We start from the raw sequence: 6246 nt of genomic DNA on the forward strand, positions 1-6246 counted from the left end.
GTAAAACTGTCTACTCATTTTCTGTTTGTTAGAAAAAGTTTGGCAGCATTAAAGGCTGAAATTATGATGCTCTTTAGATATTAATATATTTATAAGACTGTGACTGAGATAGAAGCTTATTTGTTCCTAAAATCACATTTAATGTTAAACATTAAAATTTTAAAATCTAGTCAATATTTTCAGCCTCATTAGCTATTAAATGTTAACATAGATTAAATTGATGTATAATAAGACCTCACTAATTTGGAATAATGAGAGTAGAGGTCCACATGAATTTTCAAAACCTGGAAGTTTTACATAAAATCTGGATTTCTGCCCCCTTGCAAAAAATCAGAATATTTGACGTACTTGGCTAGCATTCCTGTGAGAGATGCTGTGCTCTCTCATAGGCTAGGTACTTCCAGACCCCATTTCTGCTGCTTTGCCTTATCTCTGCCTGACCCCATAGGTAGTTGTGTGTAGGGCCCATGTGAATTACTGATTGCTGAATTTTAGAGCAATAGTTTTAGTACTGTCTTACATACTTCTAATATCAACTCCTGGATAATAAAGACTCCCAGGTGGAGGGAGGGACTGTTAAAACATGCTTTAATGGTGAGGGGATCATTTATATTTAATGCATTTTTTTCTGCCTTGGTGACTTTTATTAAGGTGTTTATATAATTTGCTTTCTATGTAGGTGAAATGTAATTTATAATAGTATGTTTCAAAATCCATTTTCTACATATATCATAAAGGTTAACTTCAAACAGACCTACTTCTAAGTGTTCATGACTTTCATACCTGTAGTTTAGAAATGATGCTAAAGATAGGCTGACTGGCTGTTGAGGCAAGGCCTGGGGTGGGGGCCGGGGGTGGGGGCGGGATCTGTCCTTGAAGGAGGTGGGATGGTTAGCGCACACTGAGCTTTACAACATCAGGTCTTTGATTTTATCTGTTCTGTCAACCCTCATTTGATTCTGCAAGATTTTTTTTTTCAAAGCTTTTATTTATTTATTTATGAGAGACACAGAGAGAGGCAGAGACATAGGTAGAGGGAGAAGTAGGCTCCCCATGGGGAGCCTGATGGGGGACTCCATCTCAGGACCCCAGGATGGTGACCTGAGCCAAAGGCTGACGCTCAACCACTGAGCCATCCAGGCATCCCGATTCTGCAAGATTTCTAAATACAGAAAAGAATGGCTGATATGTTCGAATTTGAGGTTATTGAGTTAAGGTTGAAAGTAAAATTTCCAAATAATAAAAATACCAAACCCAGTTTGAAAAGCTAAATTTAATATCAGAAAGTTGCCTGGTAAGTACAATAGAATCAGAATAAAGGGAGCTAGACCAAATGGTCATCTCCTAGGATCCTGACCATCCACCTAAGCCCCAGTGCTCTTTAAAGATTCCCAACCACATGCTGGACCCTGCATCAGACAGTCATCCCCTTTTCAGCAGGTTGCAGGCCAAACTCACTTTTCTCTGACAGACTTCTTTTTTCCTCTGTATTTCTGTGGTCAAAGGCATCTCTCTCTCTCTCTCTCTCTTTTTTTTTTAGAGAGAGAGAGAGGCAGAGACACAGGCAGAGGGAGAAGCAGGCACCATACAGAGAGCCTGACGGACTCAATCCCAGGTCTCCAGGATCACGCCCTGGGCTGCAGGCGGCACTAAACCGCTGCGCCACCGCCACCGGGGCTGCCCTAAAGGCATCACTCTCTTACTCAGTAGCAGACATTAAGAACTTCTTGACTGCCTTTATCTTATAGCCCCTATATTTAACAAGTCATCCAGCCCTGTTGATTTGGTTTGAATTGTCTGTGTCTTTCTGTTTTCACCACCAGTGCTATCATTTAGGACTTAGTCCTATTACCTGATTCGTTGGCATAATGTTTCTAACAGAAATCCAGTCATGTCACACTGCTCCCTTCCCCCAAATTTTACCTCCCTCACTTAAACACCTACCAAGACTCATTTCTATTACTTAGGGGATAATGGAAAAACTCCCTCACATACTATGTAAGACTTTTCAAAATATATCCATTTATCTTCTAGTTTCATTTTCTGTTCCTCCCTTACTACCTCCATATACTATACATATTAGGCAAGTTGAATCAAACTCTTCAAAGATATTGTCTTTCATATCACCACTCTCTGCTCTTGATTTTCACTGTTACCTGGAATGTCGTCCAAGGATACCCTCATGAGATTATGTTTGTCCTCAAACAGCCTGATCAGATTTTACCGTTTCAGTGAAGGTTTTCCGGATCAGCTTTGGGAGAATTCATTGCTTCTTCCTTTGGGTTTTCACAACTTTTTATTTATAACCTTAGCATAGTACCTAAATAGGTATACATGTGGTCATCTGTATTTTCCCTGTTAGATTGTGAGTTTCTTGAGATTTGAACTGTGTTCTAGGCATTTTTATATCCCTGGCATTTGTATGTTGTTGGATGACTGAAGGAAGGAAAAGGGAATAAACAAAAGAACAAACTGGAGGCAGGATACTGGTCATGTGATTATTTTAATAGTCAAGGTGGGAATTGCTAAGGAGCTCAGCAGCAAAGTAATCATTGGAAAAGAAGAGAGAGGAAAGGGATCATTGGAAGAGAGAGGAAAAAGGAGATTATTTTTTGAGAAGTGGTGGGAAGTAAAGTTGGATAAGCCAGGTTGGTATAGGTTTTGGAGAACATTGAAAGCCAGGGAAAGGAATATGTTGCCTTTCTGTAGTCAGACATTAGGAAACCACTGCAGATTCTTGAAGATTGACTGTAGGAGAGAGATTCTATGATTGGGAGATGGCTAGGAAGCTGTTGCAAGAATTGGGGCATGTGGTAATGGATGACATGAAGGGCAAATGTGAGATTTAATGAATCAGATATAACATCTCAGGAGAAGGAAGAAAAATCACAGTATGACCTCAGGGTGTCTACCCTAGGAGACTGAGGATAATTGGGAAGAGGATCTGGTTGATCAAAAAGATAATGAGTCCAGTACTTAGAAAAACCGTGCTTAAGGGATGACAAAATAATAAAGCAGAGGTGACTGGAATTTGAACTGGACAAAGATAATTTGGGAGGTCATCCCCAAGGGAATAGGGATGGAATGAAGAGGAAGAGACAAGATGAGACCAAGAAGCAGTCAGAGAGGTAAAAGAAGACAGAAAGGAATCTCTCTGGTCAAGGAAGTAAGGTCAAGGTCTACTACTTACTGGCTGTGTTACTTAACATTTCTCTGCTGCAGTTTCTTCATGAAAATTGGGATACTAATAATTCCGACCTCACTGGGTTGTCAGGAGATTAAAGGAGTTAACCCATCCAAAGCATTTACACAATAAGTGCTATGTTAATGTTAGCCAGGAGAGAAGGGAGTCTCCAGTGTCTCATTCTACTGCACTCCAATCCTCATGTTGCCTACTTTCTGTTTTCAAGCTCTCGATGCCTCAAATAATGCTTGGCACATCATGGCTTTCAGTCAACGTCTGAGGAATAAACAGAAGAGGATGAGAAAAGGTCAATGAAGTAGGCAACTGCTGGGCTCTGTTTTAATAGAGTTGGCTTGAGTAGAAGTAAGATTGCAGCAAGCAGAAATGGTAGAAATAAGTACAGACTGCAAATCAGTACTTCTTGGCAGGAAAAGAAATGAGATTGTGGTAGCTAAAAAAGGAAGCAGAGGCAAGGGAGAGTTAAGCTCAAATAAGAAATGTTTAGATGATTGTTGATGATTGTTACTCATGTTGTGCTCTTCAAGTCTAGACACTGAATTTAATTTACACTGTCTCCTAGTATTTTTTTTTTTACTTTCTCAATTATAAAATGCAACAATTCTTTTTAGGTTGTCTTTAGTAATACTACACCATAGGAAATAATTGTTTTAAAATAACAACCTAGCAGATTGGAATGTAATTTTCTTAATAGCAGAATAAGGAAAATATGCTTAAGTTGTCATGGAAACAATTATGTTTAGGTATCTGCATTTGCCTAAATGTTCTTTATGGTTATTAGTTTACTGTATTGGAACCTTCACCACTTTTAATAATCTGTTATATAGCTAAATACTTGAATTTAGCTGTAACTTTCTTAAGCCTTTCCTATTGCTTACTGCACAGCCTACACTTTTACCATATTGCCAATGGATACAGTAACGGGCTTCCTTTTATAAAATTCATTGAGACTAGGGTAGCTCTCATGCCTGTGCAGAGATAGAAGTGAGCAGAATTTCAAGGCAAATACTGCAGCTTGGTAATTACAATCAGGAATATCATTAGGGTTTCAAATGGCAACAGCAGTAGCTGTTTGAGACACAGGTTAGCTCGTTATCAAATGACCCTGCAGTTCACATGTTCAAGATCATTGCTTCTTGCAATAACCATGGTTGTATAGAAGGCTACACACACGTAAAAAGCACATCACGTCAATTGGTTTTCCTCCAAGACAGGATAATTCAGAATGAGAAACAAACAGAAACACCAACTGGAAAGTTAACAGGAAATAATAACTTCCCTGAAGGGTATGCCGCAGTAAAATATAATAACCACTCCTTCTTTTGAGTGTCTACTTTCTAACTCAGTGAAAAATTTTGTTCTCTAAAAGCATTCACTGTTAGGAACCTTGCTGTCGAAGTTACCAGTAGGAATGAAATGGCCTGCTTTTGTTTGGAGGATTTAAGGCACTTGGACACAAAGAACCAGCCTCAATTTCCAACCAATTTCCAAAGAAAGCTTTCATTTCAGGGGCTCCCGAACACAGCATTCTACATCTGGTAACTTTGTTGTTTTTAAGAAACAGGATCCTGAGACTATTCTTCAGTCTAGATCTGATGTTCACTTCTTTATAAGTAGCCCTGCTTTGAATCTGTCAAAACATTGCTTCCTTTAAATTTCACCCATCTATCAGTCTCCTAGATTTTGTAACTCTTTCCAGCAACATCCCACATAATTCCTCTGGTGTGTTATTTCCCTCATTGGAATGGGTCAATAATCCTGATTCTGTCTGAATGTTAAATTTGTCCCTCATGGTCTTGGGCTGAACAGGTTATGACAAGATGCATCAAAAATCTAGTCAAGGTTCATGCCAATGGGGTAGGAAGTCTTTTGGGCAATTAAAATTTATTAAGTAGGGTTCAGCAGCATGATGTTATGTGAACACAAAATGCCACAAAAACAGCACAACAGCATTTTACCTACCATGCTACTTATTATCAGTTTGTGTATATGTATATGTGTGTGTTTGTGTGTGTGTGTGTGTGTGAGAGAGAGAGACAGAGAGACGGAGACAGAGATACTATTCTCTACCAGAAGGAACCATAGTTCCTTGAAGTGTACTGGATTCCATGATCTAGGATATATCAAGATTGACTGGAACCTCTTGTTGCCAGAAATAAAGAATGCTTCAAAAATCTTGTGCAGATATAAAGAAAGGAGTAGGCTTACAAGGGCCATATTGGGATAATTTGAGCATCAAAAGGAGAATAATTATAGTTAATTGAATTGAGACCATAATGATACTCCAAAATGGGAAAAGATAGGGGATCCCTGGGTGGCTCAGCGGTTTAGCGCCTGCCTTTGGCTCAGGGTGCGATACTGGAGTCTTGGGATCAAGTCCTGAGTTGGGCTCCCTGCATGAACCGCCCCCCTCTCTCTGTGTCTATCATGAATAAACAAATAAAATCTTTAAAAAGTGGGAAGAGATAAACTGTACAAAGCTGTAGTTGTAAAACAAAAGGAATGTATGAAAGAATGTTTTCCATTATTAAAATTAATTTCAGGTATATATGTGAATTTTTAGTTTAAGTGTACGCATAAGAAAATTTGCAGTAGGGAGCTGTACCAATTACAGGAAGAGGAGATAAGAACCGGTGAGCACACATACAACCCAGGATTGTTGTTGGGAAGGTCCCAACAGTATTCCAGTATGAGATTAATCAAATGTCCAGCTCTACAAAGCTCCTTCTAATAGGAATATGATGCTAATAAGGCATGAAATTTTTTCCAATAATGTTAATAGACTACGGGTATGTATATCTGATTGTAACACAATGGTGTATACAACTCACTCAAACCTTTAAAAAATCAATTTAGGGAAAGATGGTGCTACAAGAGGCGTAGGCTGCTGGGTATCTTGTATCTGTTCCTGGAAGGGCTGAGGTACCTTTATATTTTTAACCAATCCACGTTATCTGGAAAGGCTTTCATTCTGCCAGTGAATTATTTCTAACATCGCTTATGCTAAGTAGTATCCTCTAGTGAGAGTGAAGATTATAGCAGTC

Source organism: Nyctereutes procyonoides, unplaced genomic scaffold (genome assembly GCF_905146905.1).
Source record: "Nyctereutes procyonoides isolate TBG_1078 unplaced genomic scaffold, NYPRO_anot_genome, whole genome shotgun sequence".
In the NCBI taxonomy this organism is placed as follows: domain Eukaryota; kingdom Metazoa; phylum Chordata; class Mammalia; order Carnivora; family Canidae; genus Nyctereutes; species Nyctereutes procyonoides.